This window comes from Trematomus bernacchii, unplaced genomic scaffold (genome assembly GCF_902827165.1).
Source record: "Trematomus bernacchii unplaced genomic scaffold, fTreBer1.1, whole genome shotgun sequence".
NCBI lineage: Eukaryota > Metazoa > Chordata > Actinopteri > Perciformes > Nototheniidae > Trematomus > Trematomus bernacchii.
The window spans coordinates 30702962-30727650 of record NW_022987739.1 but is presented as its reverse complement, the minus strand read 5'-3'; the positions used below and the strand labels follow the sequence as shown (position 1 = coordinate 30727650).

Sequence of the window (24689 nt, the reverse complement as noted above, 5' to 3'; positions counted from 1 at the left end):
TGTCTCTACTTTAAAGAGTCCTCTCCTGCTGATGTTCAGGTGTATATCAGTATGTAGTGTCTCTACTTTAAAGAGTCCTCTCCTGCTGATGTTCAGGTGTATATCAGTATGTAGTGTCTCTACTTGAAAGAGTCCTCTCCTGCTGATGTTCAGGTGTATAGTGTCTCTACTTTAAAGAGTCCTCTCCTGCTGATGTTCAGGTGTATAGTGTCTCTACTTTAAAGAGTCCTCTCCTGCTGATGTTCACGTGTATAGTGTCTACTTTAAAGAGTCCTCTCCTGCTGATGTTCAGGTGTATATCAGTATGTAGTGTCTTTACTTTAAAGAGTCCTCTCCTGCTGATGTTCAGGTGTATATCAGTATGTAGTGTCTTTACTTTAAAGAGTCCTCTCCTGCTGATGTTCAGGTGTATATCAGTATGTAGTGTCTTTACTTTAAAGAGTCCTCTCCTGATGATGTTCAGGTGTATATCAGTATGTAGTGTCTCTACTTTAAAGAGTCCTCTCCTGCTGATGTTCAGGTGTATATCAGTATGTAGTGTCTTTACTTTAAAGAGTCCTCTCCTGATGATGTTCAGGTGTATATCAGTATGTAGTGTCTCTACTTTAAAGAGTCCTCTCCTGCTGATGTTCAGGTGTATATCAGTATGTAGTGTCTCTACTTTAAAGAGTCCTCTCCTGCTGATGTTCAGGTGTATATCAGTATGTAGTGTCTCTACTTTAAAGAGTCCTCTCCTGCTGATGTTCAGGTGTATATCAGTATGTAGTGTCTCTACTTTAAAGAGTCCTCTCCTGCTGATGTTCAGGTGTATATCAGTATTCAGTGTCTCTACTTTAAAGAGTCCTCTCCTGCTGATGTTCAGGTGTATATCAGTATGTAGTGTCTCTACTTTAAAGAGTCCTCTCCTGCTGATGTTCAGGTGTATATCAGTATGTAGTGTCTTTACTTTAAAGAGTCCTCTCCTGCTGATGTTCAGGTGTATATCAGTATGTAGTGTCTCTACTTTAAAGAGTCCTCTCCTGCTGATGTTCAGGTGTATATCAGTATGTAGTGTCTCTACTTTAAAGAGTCCTCTCCTGCTGATGTTCAGGTGTATATCAGTATGTAGTGTCTCTACTTTAAAGAGTCCTCTCCTGCTGATGTTCAGGTGTATATCAGTATGTAGTGTCTTTACTTTAAAGAGTCCTCTCCTGCTGATGTTCAGGTGTAGATCAGTATGTAGTGTCTCTACTTTAAAGAGTCCTCTCCTGCTGATGTTCAGGTGTATATCAGTATGTGTCTCTACTTTAAAGAGTCCTCTCCTGCTGATGTTCAGGTGTATATCAGTATGTAGTGTCTCTACTTTAAAGAGTCCTCTCCTGCTGATGTTCAGGTGTATATCAGTATTCAGTGTCTCTACTTTAAAGAGTCCTCTCCTGCTGATGTTCAGGTGTATATCAGTATGTAGTGTCTCTACTTTAAAGAGTCCTCTCCTGCTGATGTTCAGGTGTATATCAGTATGTAGTGTCTCTACTTTAAAGAGTCCTCTCCTGATGTTCAGGTGTATAGTGTCTCTACTTTAAAGAGTCCTCTCCTGATGTTCAGGTGTATAGTGTCTCTACTTTAAAGAGTCCTCTCCTGATGTTCAGGTGTATAGTGTCTCTACTTTAAAGAGTCCTCTCCTGATGTTCAGGTGTATATCAGTATGTAGTGTCTTTACTTTAAAGAGTCCTCTCCTGCTGATGTTCAGGTGTATATCAGTATGTAGTGTCTTTACTTTAAAGAGTCCTCTCCTGCTGATGTTCAGGTGTATATCAGTATGTAGTGTCTTTACTTTAAAGAGTCCTCTCCTGATGATGTTCAGGTGTATATCAGTATGTAGTGTCTCTACTTTAAAGAGTCCTCTCCTGCTGATGTTCAGGTGTATATCAGTATGTAGTGTCTTTACTTTAAAGAGTCCTCTCCTGATGATGTTCAGGTGTATATCAGTATGTAGTGTCTCTACTTTAAAGAGTCCTCTCCTGCTGATGTTCAGGTGTATATCAGTATGTAGTGTCTCTACTTTAAAGAGTCCTCTCCTGCTGATGTTCAGGTGTATATCAGTATGTAGTGTCTCTACTTTAAAGAGTCCTCTCCTGCTGATGTTCAGGTGTATATCAGTATGTAGTGTCTCTACTTTAAAGAGTCCTCTCCTGCTGATGTTCAGGTGTATATCAGTATTCAGTGTCTCTACTTTAAAGAGTCCTCTCCTGCTGATGTTCAGGTGTATATCAGTATGTAGTGTCTCTACTTTAAAGAGTCCTCTCCTGCTGATGTTCAGGTGTATATCAGTATGTAGTGTCTTTACTTTAAAGAGTCCTCTCCTGCTGATGTTCAGGTGTATATCAGTATGTAGTGTCTCTACTTTAAAGAGTCCTCTCCTGCTGATGTTCAGGTGTATATCAGTATGTAGTGTCTCTACTTTAAAGAGTCCTCTCCTGCTGATGTTCAGGTGTATATCAGTATGTAGTGTCTCTACTTTAAAGAGTCCTCTCCTGCTGATGTTCAGGTGTATATCAGTATGTAGTGTCTTTACTTTAAAGAGTCCTCTCCTGCTGATGTTCAGGTGTAGATCAGTATGTAGTGTCTCTACTTTAAAGAGTCCTCTCCTGCTGATGTTCAGGTGTATATCAGTATGTGTCTCTACTTTAAAGAGTCCTCTCCTGCTGATGTTCAGGTGTATATCAGTATGTAGTGTCTCTACTTTAAAGAGTCCTCTCCTGCTGATGTTCAGGTGTATATCAGTATTCAGTGTCTCTACTTTAAAGAGTCCTCTCCTGCTGATGTTCAGGTGTATATCAGTATGTAGTGTCTCTACTTTAAAGAGTCCTCTCCTGCTGATGTTCAGGTGTATATCAGTATGTAGTGTCTCTACTTTAAAGAGTCCTCTCCTGCTGATGTTCAGGTGTATATCAGTATGTAGTGTCTCTACTTTAAAGAGTCCTCTCCTGCTGATGTTCAGGTGTATATCAGTATTCAGTGTCTCTACTTTAAAGAGTCCTCTCCTGCTGATGTTCAGGTGTATGTCAGTATGTAGTGTCTCTACTTTAAAGAGTCCTCTCCTGCTGATGTTCAGGTGTATATCAGTATGTAGTGTCTTTACTTTAAAGAGTCCTCTCCTGCTGATGTTCAGGTGTATATCAGTATGTAGTGTCTCTACTTTAAAGAGTCCTCTCCTGCTGATGTTCAGGTGTATATCAGTATGTAGTGTCTCTACTTTAAAGAGTCCTCTCCTGCTGATGTTCAGGTGTATATCAGTATGTAGTGTCTCTACTTTAAAGAGTCCTCTCCTGCTGATGTTCAGTTGTATATCAGTATGCAGTGTCTCTACTTTAAAGAGTCCTCTCCTGCTGATGTTCAGGTGTAGATCAGTATGTAGTGTCTCTACTTTAAAGAGTCCTCTCCTGCTGATGTTCAGGTGTATATCAGTATGTGTCTCTACTTTAAAGAGTCCTCTCCTGCTGATGTTCAGGTGTATATCAGTATGTAGTGTCTCTACTTTAAAGAGTCCTCTCCTGCTGATGTTCAGGTGTATATCAGTATGTAGTGTCTCTACTTTAAAGAGTCCTCTCCTGCTGATGTTCAGGTGTATATCAGTATGTAGTGTCTCTACTTTAAAGAGTCCTCTCCTGATGTTCAGGTGTATAGTGTCTCTACTTTAAAGAGTCCTCTCCTGATGTTCAGGTGTATAGTGTCTCTACTTTAAAGAGTCCTCTCCTGATGTTCAGGTGTATAGTGTCTCCACTTTAAAGAGTCCTCTCCTGATGTTCAGGTGTATAGTGTCTTTACTTTAAAGAGTCCTCTCCTGCTGATGTTCAGGTGTATATCAGTATGTAGTGTCTTTACTTTAAAGAGTCCTCTCCTGCTGATGTTCAGGTGTATATCAGTATGTAGTGTCTTTACTTTAAAGAGTCCTCTCCTGATGATGTTCAGGTGTATATCAGTATGTAGTGTCTCTACTTTAAAGAGTCCTCTCCTGCTGATGTTCAGGTGTATATCAGTATGTAGTGTCTTTACTTTAAAGAGTCCTCTCCTGATGATGTTCAGGTGTATATCAGTATGTAGTGTCTCTACTTTAAAGAGTCCTCTCCTGCTGATGTTCAGGTGTATATCAGTATGTAGTGTCTCTACTTTAAAGAGTCCTCTCCTGCTGATGTTCAGGTGTATATCAGTATGTAGTGTCTCTACTTTAAAGAGTCCTCTCCTGCTGATGTTCAGGTGTATATCAGTATGTAGTGTCTCTACTTTAAAGAGTCCTCTCCTGCTGATGTTCAGGTGTATATCAGTATTCAGTGTCTCTACTTTAAAGAGTCCTCTCCTGCTGATGTTCAGGTGTATATCAGTATGTAGTGTCTCTACTTTAAAGAGTCCTCTCCTGCTGATGTTCAGGTGTATATCAGTATGTAGTGTATTTACTTTAAAGAGTCCTCTCCTGCTGATGTTCAGGTGTATATCAGTATGTAGTGTCTCTACTTTAAAGAGTCCTCTCCTGCTGATGTTCAGGTGTATATCAGTATGTAGTGTCTCTACTTTAAAGAGTCCTCTCCTGCTGATGTTCAGGTGTATATCAGTATGTAGTGTCTCTACTTTAAAGAGTCCTCTCCTGCTGATGTTCAGTTGTATATCAGTATGCAGTGTCTCTACTTTAAAGAGTCCTCTCCTGCTGATGTTCAGGTGTAGATCAGTATGTAGTGTCTCTACTTTAAAGAGTCCTCTCCTGCTGATGTTCAGGTGTATATCAGTATGTGTCTCTACTTTAAAGAGTCCTCTCCTGCTGATGTTCAGGTGTATATCAGTATGTAGTGTCTCTACTTTAAAGAGTCCTCTCCTGCTGATGTTCAGGTGTATATCAGTATTCAGTGTCTCTACTTTAAAGAGTCCTCTCCTGCTGATGTTCAGGTGTATATCAGTATGTAGTGTCTCTACTTTAAAGAGTCCTCTCCTGCTGATGTTCAGGTGTATATCAGTATGTAGTGTCTCTACTTTAAAGAGTCCTCTCCTGCTGATGTTCAGGTGTATATCAGTATGTAGTGTCTCTACTTTAAAGAGTCCTCTCCTGCTGATGTTCAGGTGTATATCAGTATTCAGTGTCTCTACTTTAAAGAGTCCTCTCCTGCTGATGTTCAGGTGTATATCAGTATGTAGTGTCTCTACTTTAAAGAGTCCTCTCCTGCTGATGTTCAGGTGTATATCAGTATGTAGTGTCTTTACTTTAAAGAGTCCTCTCCTGCTGATGTTCAGGTGTATATCAGTATGTAGTGTCTCTACTTTAAAGAGTCCTCTCCTGCTGATGTTCAGGTGTATATCAGTATGTAGTGTCTCTACTTTAAAGAGTCCTCTCCTGCTGATGTTCAGGTGTATATCAGTATGTAGTGTCTCTACTTTAAAGAGTCCTCTCCTGCTGATGTTCAGTTGTATATCAGTATGCAGTGTCTCTACTTTAAAGAGTCCTCTCCTGCTGATGTTCAGGTGTAGATCAGTATGTAGTGTCTCTACTTTAAAGAGTCCTCTCCTGCTGATGTTCAGGTGTATATCAGTATGTGTCTCTACTTTAAAGAGTCCTCTCCTGCTGATGTTCAGGTGTATATCAGTATGTAGTGTCTCTACTTTAAAGAGTCCTCTCCTGCTGATGTTCAGGTGTATATCAGTATGTAGTGTCTCTACTTTAAAGAGTCCTCTCCTGCTGATGTTCAGGTGTATATCAGTATGTAGTGTCTCTACTTGAAAGAGTCCTCTCCTGCTGATGTTCAGGTGTATAGTGTCTCTACTTTAAAGAGTCCTCTCCTGATGTTCAGGTGTATAGTGTCTCTACTTTAAAGAGTCCTCTCCTGATGTTCACGTGTATAGTGTCTCTACTTTAAAGAGTCCTCTCCTGCTGATGTTCAGGTGTATATCAGTATGTAGTGTCTTTACTTTAAAGAGTCCTCTCCTGCTGATGTTCAGGTGTATATCAGTATGTAGTGTCTTTACTTTAAAGAGTCCTCTCCTGCTGATGTTCAGGTGTATATCAGTATGTAGTGTCTTTACTTTAAAGAGTCCTCTCCTGATGATGTTCAGGTGTATATCAGTATGTAGTGTCTCTACTTTAAAGAGTCCTCTCCTGCTGATGTTCAGGTGTATATCAGTATGTAGTGTCTTTACTTTAAAGAGTCCTCTCCTGATGATGTTCAGGTGTATATCAGTATGTAGTGTCTCTACTTTAAAGAGTCCTCTCCTGCTGATGTTCAGGTGTATATCAGTATGTAGTGTCTCTACTTTAAAGAGTCCTCTCCTGCTGATGTTCAGGTGTATATCAGTATGTAGTGTCTCTACTTTAAAGAGTCCTCTCCTGCTGATGTTCAGGTGTATATCAGTATGTAGTGTCTCTACTTTAAAGAGTCCTCTCCTGCTGATGTTCAGGTGTATATCAGTATTCAGTGTCTCTACTTTAAAGAGTCCTCTCCTGCTGATGTTCAGGTGTATATCAGTATGTAGTGTCTTTACTTTAAAGAGTCCTCTCCTGCTGATGTTCAGGTGTATATCAGTATGTAGTGTCTTTACTTTAAAGAGTCCTCTCCTGCTGATGTTCAGGTGTATATCAGTATGTAGTGTCTCTACTTTAAAGAGTCCTCTCCTGCTGATGTTCAGGTGTATATCAGTATGTAGTGTCTCTACTTTAAAGAGTCCTCTCCTGCTGATGTTCAGGTGTATATCAGTATGTAGTGTCTCTACTTTAAAGAGTCCTCTCCTGCTGATGTTCAGTTGTATATCAGTATGCAGTGTCTCTACTTTAAAGAGTCCTCTCCTGCTGATGTTCAGGTGTAGATCAGTATGTAGTGTCTCTACTTTAAACAGTCCTCTCCTGCTGATGTTCAGGTGTATATCAGTATGTGTCTCTACTTTAAAGAGTCCTCTCCTGCTGATGTTCAGGTGTATATCAGTATGTAGTGTCTCTACTTTAAAGAGTCCTCTCCTGCTGATGTTCAGGTGTATATCAGTATTCAGTGTCTCTACTTTAAAGAGTCCTCTCCTGCTGATGTTCAGGTGTATATCAGTATGTAGTGTCTCTACTTTAAAGAGTCCTCTCCTGCTGATGTTCAGGTGTATATCAGTATGTAGTGTCTCTACTTTAAAGAGTCCTCTCCTGCTGATGTTCAGGTGTATATCAGTATGTAGTGTCTCTACTTTAAAGAGTCCTCTCCTGCTGATGTTCAGGTGTATATCAGTATTCAGTGTCTCTACTTTAAAGAGTCCTCTCCTGCTGATGTTCAGGTGTATATCAGTATGTAGTGTCTCTACTTTAAAGAGTCCTCTCCTGCTGATGTTCAGGTGTATATCAGTATGTAGTGTCTTTACTTTAAAGAGTCCTCTCCTGCTGATGTTCAGGTGTATATCAGTATGTAGTGTCTCTACTTTAAAGAGTCCTCTCCTGCTGATGTTCAGGTGTATATCAGTATGTAGTGTCTCTACTTTAAAGAGTCCTCTCCTGCTGATGTTCAGGTGTATATCAGTATGTAGTGTCTCTACTTTAAAGAGTCCTCTCCTGCTGATGTTCAGTTGTATATCAGTATGCAGTGTCTCTACTTTAAAGAGTCCTCTCCTGCTGATGTTCAGGTGTAGATCAGTATGTAGTGTCTCTACTTTAAAGAGTCCTCTCCTGCTGATGTTCAGGTGTATATCAGTATGTGTCTCTACTTTAAAGAGTCCTCTCCTGCTGATGTTCAGGTGTATATCAGTATGTAGTGTCTCTACTTTAAAGAGTCCTCTCCTGCTGATGTTCAGGTGTATATCAGTATTCAGTGTCTCTACTTTAAAGAGTCCTCTCCTGCTGATGTTCAGGTGTATATCAGTATGTGTCTCTACTTTAAAGAGTCCTCTCCTGCTGATGTTCAGGTGTATATCAGTATGTAGTGTCTCTACTTTAAAGAGTCCTCTCCTGCTGATGTTCAGGTGTATATCAGTATTCAGTGTCTCTACTTTAAAGAGTCCTCTCCTGCTGATGTTCAGGTGTATATCAGTATGTAGTGTCTCTACTTTAAAGAGTCCTCTCCTGCTGATGTTCAGGTGTATATCAGTATGTAGTGTCTCTACTTTAAAGAGTCCTCTCCTGCTGATGTTCAGGTGTATATCAGTATGTAGTGTCTCTACTTTAAAGAGTCCTCTCCTGCTGATGTTCAGGTGTATATCAGTATGTAGTGTCTCTACTTTAAAGAGTCCTCTCCTGCTGATGTTCAGGTGTATATCAGTATTCAGTGTCTCTACTTTAAAGAGTCCTCTCCAGGGTTCGTAATCCTTGAAAATGCTTGAAATTTCATGTGGTGTTTTCAAGGTTTGAAAAGTGCTTGGATTTTGGAGAAAGTGCTTGAAATTGTACTTGCTTTACTTTTATAATAAATTGCTGTCTGACTGAATAGTTCGCTTTCTTCGATAAAAAAAAAAGAGAAAGAAGTCAGAGCAAGCTTAATTACTTTTTATAAAAAGACAGCTCCACTCCTTTTATACATATTTTGATATATGATTCAATACTTTTAGATGTAAATGGTTTATTGTATCATTACTATGGGTCTCTGAAACAATCAGACTTTGACCACACTGTTATCAGACTGTTATCAGACTTTTAGCACTCTTTTCCCCGCAGAAACGACTTTAAACCATCAGTGTCACTATTGTGGGGATGTAGGAATGTACCTGTGTCTGGTGCGGAGCCTCCCTGCACTTTAAATCAATTGATTTGCCTTATCGTATTTTCTGCTGTTAATGCACTGTGCTTTCGCAATTATGCCACATCAAGGTGGAACGCTCTTCCCACAACAGTAAAGGAAAGTAAAACTATACTTACCTTCAAAACCTCTCTTAAAGAGCACCTTCGGGGGAAAGCATTGCAAAACTGGCCCCGGTAATGGTACAAATCTCAACCTGTCGTACAATGGACAGCTTCCCCCCCCCATCTATGTATATACTCGCATTTTAGACTCTGTTACTAACTGTATATCTGTAGACTTGGTATGTCTTAAATGTCCGGTTAGGATGTATTAGAACGAAATCTAAAATGAAAATTGTAAATAAGCCATCTGTATGTAAAAAAAACCACCTGTATGTAAATTGTAAATAAGCCATCTGTATGTCAAATATGTCTTCTATGTCTTAAATGATATGATGAATTGGAAATGGGGGACCCTGATGTAAACAAGACGAAAGTCTTTCTCTGGTCTGCATCCCCTTAACAATTGTATGTTTTGAGCTGTACTGTACTGTACCCAATATACAAGCTGTTAATAAACTTTTCAATCAATCAATCAATCAATGCTCATGTCGGGTGATGCGCTCCCTGGAGCCCTCCTGTGGGGAAACCTGGAACTGCACTTAAATCACTTGGTGCTTTTTAAGCCATTTAAAATAGTTTTTCTCACTTTTAAAATACTTTCTGTCCTAGAAATGATTTTTAATCAGTAATACCATTATTTAGGGGCTGCATGAACACGAATTTGAGCATCCCTGCACACTTTCCTCCTATTTAAAACACTTTTCAGTGAAGTGCTGCAGCCTGATTCTCTCCTATTTCTCTGCCCCTATTTAAAACACTTTTCCTCCTATTTAAAACACTTGCTAGAGGAGAAATCTCTATTTCAGCCCTGATTTTGGCACATCTTGTAAATTAGTTAAATGTAGCCTTGTGTTTTTATTTAAGTCGCTGTTCATTGTTTGTTATATAAAGCAGATTGAATTATATCCTAGACGCTGATGTGTGGATGTTGTGTCCTTTTGATAACTTTGTTGAGCTTGTTTTTAGCTGCATGTCTTTTTCTATCTCACTGAACAAAGTGATGTATGTGAACTGGTTCAGCTGGTAAGGCTGGTTATGAATCAGAGGGAGAAGCTACAGACAGGTGAGGGAAGGGGAAAGTTTGAAGGCAGATTGCCAGATGCCATTTTACAGCTCGACAGGAGGAGAACAACAGGGTGAGTGTTAACACCAGGATCTGCTTTTTAACACATTTATTATTTACTCTGTCAAACTGGATGTCAGAAAATAACTTCTTGGTTAACAATCTGCGTCCTAGAGTCCAATGAGACTTCTGCAAGTGTTGTACACTTTTATTATTTCCTGTTTTCTGATTCTTCAGAGTTACATAACATGTAACATTTTGTCTGCCCAGCGCAGACAAAATGGAGAACGGCCTGTCTGAAGTCTGACTGATTTCATGTATTTTAACCAAGTTTATTATTAAGATGGTTTGTGTGTGTGTGTGTGTGTGTGTGTGTGTGTGTGTGTGTGTGTGTGTGTATGTGTGTGTGTGTGTGTGTGTGTGTGTGTGTGTGTGTGTGTGTGTGTGTGTGTGTGTGTGTGTGTGTGTGTGTGTGTGTGTCTTACTGGGTGTGTGTGTGTGTGTGTGTGTCTTACTGGGCGTGTGTGTGTGTCTTACTGGGCGTTTAGACAGTAGCTGCCGGTCCCGCATGAACTCAGCCCCCTCCTTTTTTATTATTTATCAATTCTTTATTTTTTAAAGCTTTATACCCCAAATCAGCACTTTTGAAACAGGAAGTGAAATAGAGGGATATGAGGCATGGCTAGAATGGGTGCTCTGTTTGGTATTTTGAGCAAAACACTTCATACACATGTTTTTGATATATTTGTATATATCTGAGACCTTGCCTAAAAATAGCATGATAGGTGACCTTTAAGATACAAATATTTTTACTGCATCAAAGAGAGGACACATCTTTCTTAATCACTTCATAAAAGAAAAACATGTTTGAAAAAGTAAAATGTTTGGTCTCCATGCATAAATAATAGGATACATTATACAGTAATATAATTTAAAAACAACATTGTGTGGTAGAGAAAAATAGGGAAATGATCATGTGGACGAGTAACGAAGGATTTCAGGGTTTTTAAAGAAGCCCTGGGAGACAAATGTGAACTAAAATATTATGTCATTTTGACATCTGATCTAAAAAAGTGTCTTGTAGGACGTTCAGCCTTGTGTAGCTAGAATTAGTATAACATCAACAAACATTTTCACATGTTTTATGTATGATTTTTATTTTTTACAAGTCGTTAACACAGGAGAGAAAGACCTAAGAAAATGGATCAGCAGAATTAAAATGTCTCACTTTTGTCTTAGGGCTTCCTGTAACCCAAGAGCAAAACGCTTCTCAAATAGACTTTATCATATCAAAATCAAAGTAGTATCTCACCATGTTTGAACACACCAACACAATATTGCCAGAGAGCAATTACTAGTAAGATGTTCCTGTTATTTCCCCAGAAATTGTCTGTAAATTTACTGTAAATAAGTAAGGCTGATATTCCATCACTAATGCATTGTGTGTGTGATTGATTGATTGAAAAGTTTATTAACAGCTTGTATATTGGGTACAGTACAGTACAGCTCAAAACATACAATTGTTAAGGGGATGCAGACCAGAGAAAGACTTTCGTCTTGTTTACATCAGGGTCCCCCATTTCCAATTCATCATGTGTGTGTGTGTGTGTGTGTGTGTGTGTGTGTGTGTGTGTGTGTGTGTGTGTGTGTGTGTGTGTGTGTGTGTGTGTGTGTGTGGGGGGGGGCGCGTGTGTATATATATGTAGTATGTAGTGTCTCTACTTTAAAGAGTCCTCTCCTGATGATGTTCAGGTGTATATCAGTATGTAGTGTCTCTACTTTAAAGAGTCCTCTCCAGCTGATGTTCAGGTGTATATCAGTATGTAGTGTCTCTACTTTAAAGAGTCCTCTCCTGCTGATGTTCAGGTGTATATCAGTATGTAGTGTCTCTACTTTAAAGAGTCCTCTCCTGCTGATGTTCAGGTGTATATCAGTATGTAGTGTCTCTACTTGAAAGAGTCCTCTCCTGCTGATGTTCAGGTGTATATCAGTATGTAGTGTCTCTACTTTAAAGAGTCCTCTCCTGCTGATGTTCAGGTGTATAGTGTCTCTACTTTAAAGAGTCCTCTCCTGATGTTCAGGTGTATAGTGTCTCCACTTTAAAGAGTCCTCTCCTGATGTTCAGGTGTATAGTGTCTCTACTTTAAAGAGTCCTCTCCTGCTGATGTTCAGGTGTATATCAGTATGTAGTGTCTCTACTTTAAAGAGTCCTCTCCTGCTGATGTTCAGGTGTATATCAGTATGTAGTGTCTCTACTTTAAAGAGTCCTCTCCTGCTGATGTTCAGGTGTATATCAGTATGTAGTGTCTCTACTTTAAAGAGTCCTCTCCTGCTGATGTTCAGGTGTATATCAGTATGTAGTGTCTCTACTTTAAAGAGTCCTCTCCTGCTGATGTTCAGGTGTATATCAGTATTCAGTGTCTCTACTTTAAAGAGTCCTCTCCTGCTGATGTTCAGGTGTATATCAGTATTCAGTGTCTCTACTTTAAAGAGTCCTCTCCAGGGTTCGTAATCCTTGAAAATGCTTGAAATTTCATGTGGTGTTTTCAAGGTTTGAAAAGTGCTTGGATTTTGGATAAAGTGCTTGAATTTTGGTTAAAGTGCTTGGATTTTGGAGAAAGTGCTTGAAATTGTACTTGCTTTACTTTTATAATAAATTGCTGTCTGACTGAATAGTTCACTTTCTTCGATAAAAAAAAAGAGAAAGAAGTCGGAGCGAGCTTAATTACTTTTCATAAAAAGACAGCTCCACTCCTTTTATACATATTTTGATATATAATTCAATACTTTTAGATGTAAATGGTTTATTGTATCATTACTATGGGTCTCTGAAACAATCAGACTTTTACCACACTGTTATCAGACTGTTATCAGACTTTTAGCACTCTTTTCGCCGCAGAAACGACTTTAAACCATCAGTGTCACTATTGTGGGGATGTAGGAATGTACCTGTGTCTGGTGCGGAGCCTCCCTGCACTTTAAATCAATTGATTTGCCTTTTTATTTATCTTATTTTCTACTGTTAATGCACTGTGCTCATGTCGGGTGATGCGCTCCCTGGAGCCCTCCTGTGGGGAAACTTGGAACTGCACTTAAATCACTTTGTGCTTTTTAAGCCATTTAAAATAGTTTTTCTCACTTTTAAAATACTTTCTGTCCTAGAAATTATTTTTAATCAGTATTACCATTATTTAGAGGCTGCATGAACACGAATTTGAGCATCCCTGCACACGTTCCTCCTATTTAAAACACTTTTCAGTGAGGTGCTGCAGCCTGCTTCTATCCTGTTTCTCTGCCCCTATTTAAAACACTTTTCCTCCTATTTAAAACACTTGCTAGAGGTGACATCTCTATTTCAGCCCTGATTTTGGCACATCTTGTAAATTAGTTAAATTTAGCCTTGTGTTTTTATTGAGGTCGCTGTTCATTGTTTGTTATATAAAGCAGATTTAATTATATCCTGGACGCTGATGTGTGGACGTTGTGTCCTTTTGATAACTTTGTTGAGCTTGTTTTTAGCTGCATGTCTTTTTATATCTCACTGAACAAAGTCCCTGTATGTGAACTGGTTCAGCTGGTAAGGCTGGTTATGAATTAGAGGGAGAAGCTGCAGACAGGTGAGGGAAGGGGAAAGTTTGAAGGCAGACTGCCAGATGCCATTTTACAGCTCGACAGGAGGAGAACAACAGGGTGAGTGTTAACACCAGGATCTGCTTTTTAACACATTTATTATTTACTCTGTCAAACTGGATGTCAGAAAATAACTTATTGGTTAAAAATCTGCGTCCTAGAGTCCAATGAGACTTCTGCAAGTGTTGTACACTTTTGTTATTTCCTGTTTTCTGATTCGTCAGAGTTACATAACATGTGACAGCCCAGCGCAGTCAAAATGGAGAGCGGCCTGAAGTCTGACTGATTTCATGTAGTTTAACCAAGTATATTATTAAGGTGTGTGTGTGTGTGTGTGTGTGTGTGTGTGTCTTTTACTGGGCGTGTGTGTGTGTCTTACTGGGCATTTAGACAGTAGCTGCCGGTCCCGCATGAACTCAGCCCCCTCCTTTTTTATTTTTTATCAATTCTTTATTTTTTTAAAGCTTTATACCCCAAATCAGCACTTTTGAAACAGGAAGTGAAATAGAGGGATATGAGGCATGGCTAGAATGGGTGATCTGTTTGGTATTTTGAGCAAAACACTTCATACACATGTTTCTTATATATTTGTATATATCTGAGACCTTGCCTAAAAATAGCATGATAGGTGACCTTTTAAGATACAAATATTTGTACTGCATCAAAGAGAGGACACATCTTTCTTAATCACTTCATAAAAGAAAAACATGTTTGAAAAAGTAAAATGTTTGGTCTCCATGCATAAATAATAGGATACATTATACAGTAATATAATTTAAAAACAACATTGTGTGGTAGAGAAAAATAGGGAAATGATCATGTGGACGAGTAACGAAGGATTTCGGGGTTTTTAAAGAAGCCCTGGGAGACAAATGTGAACTAAAATATTATGTCATTTTGACATCTGATCGAAAAAAGTGTCTTGTAGGACGTTCAGCCTTGTGTAGCTAGAATTAGTATAACATCAACAAACATTTTCACCTGTTTTATGTATGATTTTTATTTTTTACAAGTCGTTAACACAGGAGAGAAAGACCTAAGAAAATGGATCAGCAGAATTAAAATGTCTCACTTTTGTCTTAGGGCTTCCTGTAACACAAGAGCAAAACGCTTCTCAAATAGACTTTATCATATCAAAATCAAAGTAGTATCTCACCATGTTTGAACACACCAACACAATATTGCCAGAGAGCAATTACTAGTAAGATGTTCCTGTTATTTCCCCAGAAATTGTCTGTAAATGTACTGTAAATAAGTAAGGCTGATATTCCATCAGTAATGCATTGTGTGTGTGTGTGTGTGTGTGTGTGTGTGTGTGTGTGTGTGTGTGTGTGTGTGTGTGTGTGTGTGTGTGTGTGTGTGTGTGTGTGTGTGTGTGTGTGTGTGTGTGTGTGTGTGTGTGTGTGTGTGTGTGTGTGTGTGTGTGTGTGTGTGTCTCAGACTGGAGAAGATGAGTGATTTTAAAGATGAGGAAGAGGACAAATCTTCAGTCTCCAGCGGTCTGTCTCTGAAGAGTGACCGGTCTAAAGAGTGGACTCCAGACTTCAGTAATGAACCTGGACCCTCAGACACAAAGTAAGAGTTTCTACTGTAAACTGACCTGAAGAGGATCCAGTTTGTTGGTATCTGATAATCTAAACTGTTTAATGAAACCCAGTAGAGTACATTAACAAAGTTGAATTGATCTCTTGCTTCTTGTCATCATCAGAGATAGTAAATAATCTACTAGTGAAATCATCCTCACACTCTACATGTTGGACTTTGTGTTAAATTAAGCAAATAAAATGCAAATATGTAAAACGTTTCACACTCGAATGAATTTTAACAACAGAAACCCACAATCACGACTCAACAACTCTAAACATCTTTAATAAGGTGAACAGTCATAGATCAAAAGCTGCTCTTTAAATGAACTAATGATGTTTAAAACATGTGTTGTTTCCACAGACAGAGAGCAGAGTCTACGGTCTCCATGTGGTCTCTGAAGAGTGACCGGTCTAAAGAGTGGACTCCAGACTTCAGTAATGAACCTGGACCCTCAGACACAAAGTAAGAGTCTCTCCTGTAAACTGACCTGAAGAGGATCCAGTTTTATGGGCATAGATATGTCTCATAATTATTTGTGTGAACAGAAAAATAATTTGTGTGTAAATATGTGATTTGTAAATGTAAAACACCATCCACAAATGCATTTAAAAGATTTGCAAACTCACAAATACATTTGCAAATGTAAAACGGATCTGCAAATAGGCTAAATATTTTCACAAATAAAAAAAAGATCTGTGAATATCTCTTTAACATTGACAACTTTCGATCAGGCATTTGTGAATCCATTTTGTATTTGTCAACCAAAAATGCGCTTGTGGATCTCAAATCTCTGCTTGTGGATCGTCTTTTTACACACACGGAATTTTGAGACATACTTTCCGCCGGTCTCGGCTAAAATCTACTCGTGTCTCTCGGTTATTTTCGGAAACCACGTGATGGCCTGCTGATGACGACATTTACGCATGATTTCAAAGTAAGAGCATGATGGTTTGTGTAATGCTCTGTTTTTTTATTATAATGAACAGCGGAACGTTAGATGCATTCTTCATCACCATCATCATCATGTTATAGTGATACAGTTAGTTTGTGTTAGTTTATTGGTTCAATACAGCATATATCGAGCACATTCGTATGCATTGATGTTGAAGTACAGGCTATACGCCACTTTCGGGTCCCGGGGGAGCAGCTGGCAGCGAAGCAGCCCAGAGATAAATCTTTCTTCATTGTTTTTTGTGTATTCAGTCAAGCGGGTCACAGTTACAAAGCACTTCACATTTTATTAATCGGCCTAGTTTTACTTTACCAATGCAGTGGTAAGGTAATCTGTAAAAAAGCACCGTATTTAGGTTAGCCTTCATAGTAAGGCTACATTAAATGTTATAATATTGTGTCATTTCTACTGTATATGCATATATTCCTGTCTATTGCTTTCATTTGTATTTCATGTTATTATGTTTATACTTGTTTCCACACATTTCACAATTTGGGATGAATGAAGTATCTATCTATATGTCTGTCTATATGTGAAATTCATAATTTGCTACAGTACAGTACAAGTAGCCTACTTCGGGGTGTTTCATTCAAGCTCGGCTCTGTGTGGCACGACGAGAGAGAGAGAGAGAGAGAGAGAGAGAGAGAGAGAGAGAGAGAGAGAGAGAGAGAGAGAGAGAGAGAGAGAGAGAGAGAGAGAGAGAGAGAGAGAGAGAGAGAGAGAGAGAGAGAGAGATGCTAACCGATTAGAAGCTGTTTCTACAACTTGAAAGGAAAGTCCTCTCCTGTCAGATAACGTCAGCTCAGTGAGGTAAAGGACTATCTCAGTGTTTAGATAGTTAACTTTAGTCTAAGTTATCTCAGTGGGTCTCAAAACAGTTTGATCACCATTTATGTTAACAAGTATTTCCGAGGCACACTCCACATGATCATTATAGTTATAAAACAATAAGAGAATAAATGAAAAACAGGTATGAAATACAATATGACAGTAAAACAAGAATACAGTTTCAAAGGGGAGTGATTAGTAAAATATCCATAAAGAAAAAGTAAATCTGTTTACAGTTCTGTTTCATATGGGTGTTGAGAGAGGTATCCATAGATCTCTTCATGTTGCTCTCAAAAGTGCACCAGATTGATGCTTTTAACTTCAATAATAATTAAAAAAAAAATCTTCTCCGATATGCCGTGAGCTGATTATCGAGCCTTCATTGTAACAGTCGCGGGTGTAGCTGTATGTGCGTGTGGGGAGTGTTGCAGTAGAACATTTCACTGTAGCCCATAGCATTAATGGGAAACCCTACATGTTAGAGCTATCTATCTATCTATCTATCTATCTGTATCTATCTATATCTATCTATATATCTATCTATCTATCTATCTATCTATCTATCTATCTATCTATCTATCTATATCTATCTATCTATCTATCTATCTGTAGGTAGGTGTAGGTAGGTAGACGGACAGACGGACGGACGGATAGATCATGGATAGATAGATGGATATATAGATAGATAGATAGATACTTCATTCATCCCAAATTGTGAAATGTGTGGAAACAATAACATTAATTACAAATGAAAGCAATAGACAGGAATATATGCATATACAGTAGTAAGGACGCGATGAATATTATAACATTTAATGTAGCCTTACTAAGGCTGACCTAAATACGTTGCTTTTCTACAGATTACCTTACCACTGCACTAGGCCGATTAATAAATTGTGAAGTACTTTGTCACTTTGACCCGCTTGACTGAATACACAAAAAACAATGAAGAAAGTTGAACCAATAAACTAACACAAACTAACTGTATCACTATAACATGATGATGATGGTGATTGTTACGACCCTGGGTCGTTATGTCATTTGTGTGTAGATATTTTCCCCTCCTCCTGTATCTGTCCTGTTGTGCTGTGGTCCTACTTATACCGTATACTGGTCCTCTTGCTTGTCTTGAAAACCTCAGAAAATAAACTACTTTAACCTGTCCTTGTTGGACACGCTTTAATTTATGCAAAAGTGTGAAACCCTTTTCTTTTGGTTAATTCTCGTTTTCTCCTGTTTATACGTCAGAGTAGGTAAGAAGCCTGTACGTTTATTTTTCTTATTTGTTAGGCAATATTTATGTGTTCAGAGATTTGTTTGTTTTGTGGGTTGTTGCGTTTCTTTGTTAAAAACTTTGGTAATTAAAATTACCAAACGGCATTCTCTGTCTCGGTGTCCATGTTCTTGGGAGTGGGAAGAGTTGGGAGAGGGCAATTTTATGCTGCACCTAGTTTCCCCTAAATCTGGGCGTAACAGTGATAAAGAGTGCATCTAACATAGCCGTGGGAACATGTTTCAAATGGGGGGTGCTGTGGGGATGACACCAGGGCCGGTTCTGACCAATTTGCTGCCCTAGGCAAGATTTTAGCTGGCATCCCCCCCCCCAAAGCCTGAAAAACGTATAGTAGAAAAGATAAAGATCGATAGAGTATCCAAGGAATACACAATAGAATATATAAAGAATAAAGGAAAAACCTACAAAAGACCAATACACTACAAAAACAGAAACTAATGCCCCTTTCACACCAACGCGTTTTCAGCTCCGGCTCGGAGCTGGAGCTGAAAAGTACCGGTTTTTCCTCTTCACACCGCAGCGGCGCTGCCTCTTAGCTCCGGAATCCGGTTCGTTTCCAGCTCCAAAAAATTGTCAGTCTAGAAGCAAGACTCCGGAGCTAAGAGGCGGCGTCGCTTACGTCTCTCTTACGTCGAGGCGTGCAGGAAACTAAACCCACCTCTCCTGAACATGGGTCGACTGAAGAGTCTCGTCATGCCTGCCTACAAGCAGTAGCGCTGAGCAAAGTGACGAGAAGGCAACCACACACTTGTAAAAAAAAACACACTTTATAAAGTCAGGCAACACTAACCAGGCTTCGTGTGATTCTGTTTATTTGTACCTTACTTTGACCATCCGTTCGCTGTTATTGATCATTGTGGAGAGCAGGCAGACGTTTTGTTTTGTATTAGCTATCGGATGGAATCAATACATGGGCTGCAACTTAAGGGGAACTGGGGATATGTATCAGCTGCTTGTGTGACAGTCAGACAGTGATACTTTAGAGCGGCCGCTGCCATGTGAGCTAACCCGGAGCTAACGGGAGAATACACTCCCGTTGAAGAGCAGCCGGCCAGCACTGCAGCGGTCGGTAAATGCCGCTGAAACACATTAATAAACAATGAACCACGGCACTCTGGAGAAAAGTATAAGGTTGGAGAAGTCGTTATTTAATTTAATCTGGCTTCGTATGATTAAAAGCAACACGATCATCGACCCGACGCAGTCCCCCGTTGTTGTTGCTGTTGTTGTTGTTGTTGTGAGCGCCGTTGGGGAGCAAATCAGCGATGTAAACGGTGACGTCATGATGCAGCAGCGGCAGCACCAGTCGGGCGGTGTGAACAAAGCGGGAGCAGAAAAGGGAAACCGTAGCTGAACCAGAAAAGCTCTAGCACGGAGCTAGAATGGGAAAAGCGCTGGTGTGAAAGCCGCATTATTGACATGTTGGACAGCTTATATAAAAAGGCTTCAAATGTATTTAGTATTGTATTAACATGTTTTAGCACGTCACATCCTCTAAGGGGGTCCGGGGGTATGCCCCCCCGGGAAGATTGTTTTTAACATTTTAAAGTAAAATGCTTCAATCTGGAGCACTTTGAGCATAATTACAAGAGACTGGATCTAGGGGGTACAACTCTAAAACACCCATATGAAAAAGATCGGTTTACATTTTAATAACCAAATAAGTATGTGAACATAACCAATAACCCATAGCCAATAACAAATAAATGTAACATACTTTATTTTTGTTGTTCATTTATATCTTATTTTACCTAGTTAACAGTTATTTATTTATGCATATTTTTTAATTTCTCCAGTTTTAAAGGATATTTTTGGTTTACTGTCCTATAGTATACATTGGAATGATTTCAAACCTGTTGTTATGTATCCTAATAATTATAAAGGAGTGCCTTGGAAATATTTGTTTACATAAATTGTGATCAAACCGTTTGAGACCCACTGAGATAACTTAGACTAAAGTGAACTATCTAAACACTCAGAGTCCTTTACCTCACTGAGCCTCTCAGGGGAAATGGAAAATGGTGAAAAGGGTGTTATCTTTACTTAATTATGAATGTTGTTACATCAATGCCGACATTTTTTTTTGTATTATATTTCCATTTAATCTTGTGGACGTGCAGATTCCCTGTCCTCCATCAGGGGGTGCTGCAGCACCCTCAGCACCCCTACTTCCCATGGCCATGGCATCTAACGTTCCGCTGTTCATTAAAAAAACAGCGCATTAAACAAACCATCATGCTCTTACTTTGAAAACCATGCGGAAATGTCGTCATCAGCAGGCCATCACGTGGCTTCCGAAAATAACCGAGTGACACGAGTAGATTTTAGCCGAGACCGGCGGAAAGGTTGTCTCAAAACTCCGTAGCCTCATCTAAATACCCCTCCTCGACTCCTCCTTCCCCTCACTCGCGTCCCTTCCTTGCGTCTTAGCTCCGCCTCCGTAAGATGCGAGCGAGAGACACGAGGAGGTGACGCGAGGACAGAGGAGTCCTCAGGTATTAGGCTTGTTTGAGACGAGCTGCGGCTCGCCTCGAAAGTAGACGAGAATAGCCGATCGCAGCCGGGGGAGGTCTCAAAAAGCTCGCCTGAAGTCGGACAGCTCGGAGTCGGCTTCTTCTTCTTCTTCTTCTTCTCTCGGTTTTTTGGCGGATTTCAAACAACTTTAAGGTGCATACTGCCACCTCCGGAGTCGGCTTGACTCGGTTTGCATTTATAAATGCACACGGCATCTATTGCACGTCTGTCCGTCCTGGGAGAGGGATCCCTCCTCTGTTGCTCTCCCTGAGGTTTCTCCCATTTCCCCTTTAAACTGTGGGTTTTTCTCTGGAAGTTTTTCCTTGTATGATGTGAAACGTAAGGACAGAGGGTGTCGTATTGTCATACTGATATTCTGTACAAACTGTGAAGTCCACTGAGACAAATGTAACATTTGTGATATTGGGCTATATAAATAAACATTGATTGATTGATTGATAAAGAATGGACAAATGTGTTTAATCGTTAATGTCAGATATGTACTAAGTAAATATATTTGTTCCTGCTCAAGATTAGATTCAACTTTATTGTTATTGCACATATTACAGGTACTGAGACAACGAAATGCAGTTTAGCTTCTAACCAGGAGTGCATAAAGCAGTAAAGTGAAAAGTAATGTACACAATCTACAGAATAAAATATAGAATGAATTGAATGATGAATAACCAGTGAGGGGTATGAATACACTATATACACAGTAGCCTAGCCTAGTATGAACAGTCTGTTGTATGAATATGCTAAGATATATAAAGTATGACAACGGTAAGCAGTGCAAGTATAGTATACAAATATATAGATATTAATTTAATGATGATAAACATTGTGGAACAATGATGAAAAATGTGAATGGAAGTGGCGACGTAAAACTGACACAAAACAACAACACGCTTTTGCCGAGCCAATGGAGAGTTTCATCTCCAGCACGGGGTAAAACCCACCAATGAGCGCTCAGCTCGAGATACCAGCAAGTCGTTTCCCATCAAGCATTTCGCTTCCGCAGCCCGTGGAGAGAAACTGCGCCGCCTCGCCGCGCCTCGCTCTCAAGTCTGCGGGCGTCTTTGTCCCGCGAGATTTCAACGTCTCATGTAGGTGAGCCTCCAGAGCAAGTCGGACAAAATGACTAACCATCATGCAACGCACTAGCAAGACGTTGATCGCAATTGCGCAGGTCTGCGCAGGTCTCGCTTGTCTCAAACAAGCCTATTAATTGGGATGTCCTCGTTCACTCAAACGTCACTCTTAAACGACGTCTGTTAATGATGACATGTGCACAGCTGTATCCCCTCTCATCGGGCTTAACTGAATAACCCCTTAGAACCGGCCCATTTGTTGTTAAATATGTATTTAAATGATGAATCTTTCTCTTGTTAGTCAAGGAATTCAATGTATGATGGTTGGTCCTGCTTTTGTGTTCCGTTTTGGTGTAAAATGTACATTTCAATAAAATTATAATTATAATAATGTGAAAGCCTTTACTCTGAACATGTGTGTCCTGTAGATCCCCACATTCACCACAAACCCACATTCAGGACTGTGCATTTAAAATAATTTAACTACTCAATATTTTAACACAAAACAAAACAAATAATTGTTATTTATCAAGATCTAGCCATTTATGAAATAGCTTTCTTAATAGCTATGTTTTAGTGACGTTCAAGATCATTAAACATTACTTAAATTGTTAGTATAACCTTAAGAAATGAATTGCACATAATAATTCCCACGGAGCTGTGAGCACTTGTACATTTATGTGACGCTTTTCCACTCATTCTTCCAGTTCTCCGTTTTCCTCTCTTGAAATCGACCAGCTGTGAAGGTGGGGGCGGGGCTTTTATACGCGAGTAGTGAAAACACTTCCGCGTAGTCTGCTCTCGTGTATCCTCCCTTTCGTCTCCTCCCGCACCCCTCCTCCCTCACCCCTCCTCGACTCCTCCGTGTGCATTTCAGCTATAGAGTGGCGAAGTCCCTCCCACTTACTTCCGGGGTATGGGACCTTATTCCGGAAAAGTTATGCATTGAAGTCAATGGGGAGAGAAAACTTATCTTTCGATCCCGTTTGAATTGTGCCATGAATTACACATATGATGTTTGTCAATCTTAAAAAATCATTTCCATGTCAAAAAAGTCACAGTTTGTCGTAAAACTGTTGAAATATAAGACTATGAAAAATACGTAACTAGAAAGACTACAAATCCCAGAGTCGCGTAAGTGATGTCACAATTGTTTACCTCCACCATTCAGATACCTAAGATCAGCGCAATATAGATATAATCTATCTATATGGCGCTGGCTAAGATAAGATAACTTTAACAAGATGCCTGTGTGCTTAGTACCAGGTTGTTATTATACCAGCAATGGGTCTTGCTCGTTCTTTTGCTTCCCGTCTGATGAAACGACCAGGAGTGGCTTGATCAAGTTAGCTACCTAGCTAGTAGCTAGCACGTTAGTTAGCATTACAGCCTTGTCATTTTTATTAGCCTTAACATGAAGTAACATTAAGTAACCCAAAATGTTAAACAGTAAGAGTAGTAGTCATATTTCGTGAACCCTTTGAATAGTACTGTCACCGGTGTGATCATTCTATAATACACCATTTAATTCCGGGGGAGAAATGCTAACGCTAACGTTAGCATCGGCGATCTTTTCTACTTCATGCTATCTGCACAAATGGTTGACATTAAACATTAAAACGACCAGGCAGTTCAGAGAGAATCAAAGGAAGGCAGGCTTTGCATGACATTCTTCAGGACGTGTTTCATTGTGGTGATAGTGAGGGTAGTCAATCGTTTGTTGACATGACAGTAGTGACGGCCATCTTGGTGACGTGTGTGGTTGACCAGAGATGTAGTTCATTGAGCGTTTCACACAAACAAATGTGTTACTTCACAGTTTTACGACTCATTTTTTTTTTTTTGACTTGCAAAATTATCTTTTAAATTGACAAACATCATATGTGTAATTCGTGGCACAATTCAAACGGGATCGAAAGATAATCTTTCTCTCTCCATTGACTTCAATGCATAACTTTTCCGAAATAAGGTCCCATGGGGCTCAACCGGAAGGGGAGGGACTTCGCCACTCTATTGGGACGTCCTTCAACATGGCGTGTCTTGATCGATTTCCGGGTCAAGTCCCGGAGGAGGGGAAAAGAGGAGTCGAGGAGGGGTATTGGGATGAGGCTCCTGTGTGTAAAAAGACGATCCACAAGCAGAGATTTGAGATCCACAAGCAGAAATGTGAGATCCACAAGCGCATTTTTGGTCGACAAATACAAAATGGATTCACAAATGCCTGATCGAAAGTTGTAAATGTTAAAGAGATATTCAAAGATCTTTTTTTTATTTGTAAAAATATTTTTCCCATTTGCAGATCCGTTTTACATTTGCAAATTTATTTGTGAGTTTGCAAATCTTTTAAATGCATTTGTGGATGGTGTTTTACATTTACAAATCACATATTTACACACAAATTATTTTTCTCTTCACACAAATAATTATGAGACATATCTATGCCCATACAGTTTTGATGTAATCTAATATATTAAACTGTTCTTTAATGATATCATGTGAGCAGTTTGTAAAGGGAAAACGCAGCAGAGCAAGCTAACATTATCTAAGGATATTTCAATATGCAATTATATTATCATTGTATCTGTGCAGTGGCGGCTGGTGGCCTTTTCTTTTGGTGGGGCTCTTGACATATAGAATCAAATGGACCCCCCGTCAAATTTTTTCGAGAAATGACCCCTTAAATTATGACTTCTGGTGATGTAATGGCGCAGTTCCACTGCAGCGCGGAGCTCGCTTTAAGCGTGCCGTGTCGTGCCGTCCCCTTTTTTGGTTGTGCTTCCACTAGGCCAATTACCGGCGCGGCACGGCGCGGGGCCACTTTTTCACCTCTTTTCTGGCCCTAGAAAATTGTGGTTCTATCGGGGCCAACAAACAGGGCTGAGTCGGGCTGAGTATGCTAAACTAGAGAG

At 39.6% G+C, this 24689-nt stretch overlaps 1 long non-coding RNA gene across 1 annotated transcript; it reads left to right on the top strand.

The window, feature by feature from the left end:
- Window positions 1–9750: 9750 nt before the first annotated feature.
- Window positions 9751–14992, top strand: LOC117495911. Its single transcript, XR_004557227.1, has 3 exons — window positions 9751–9957; window positions 13459–13574; window positions 14955–14992. It is a non-coding gene; the product is annotated as an uncharacterized LOC117495911 (long non-coding RNA).
- Window positions 14993–24689: the final 9697 nt, after the last annotated feature.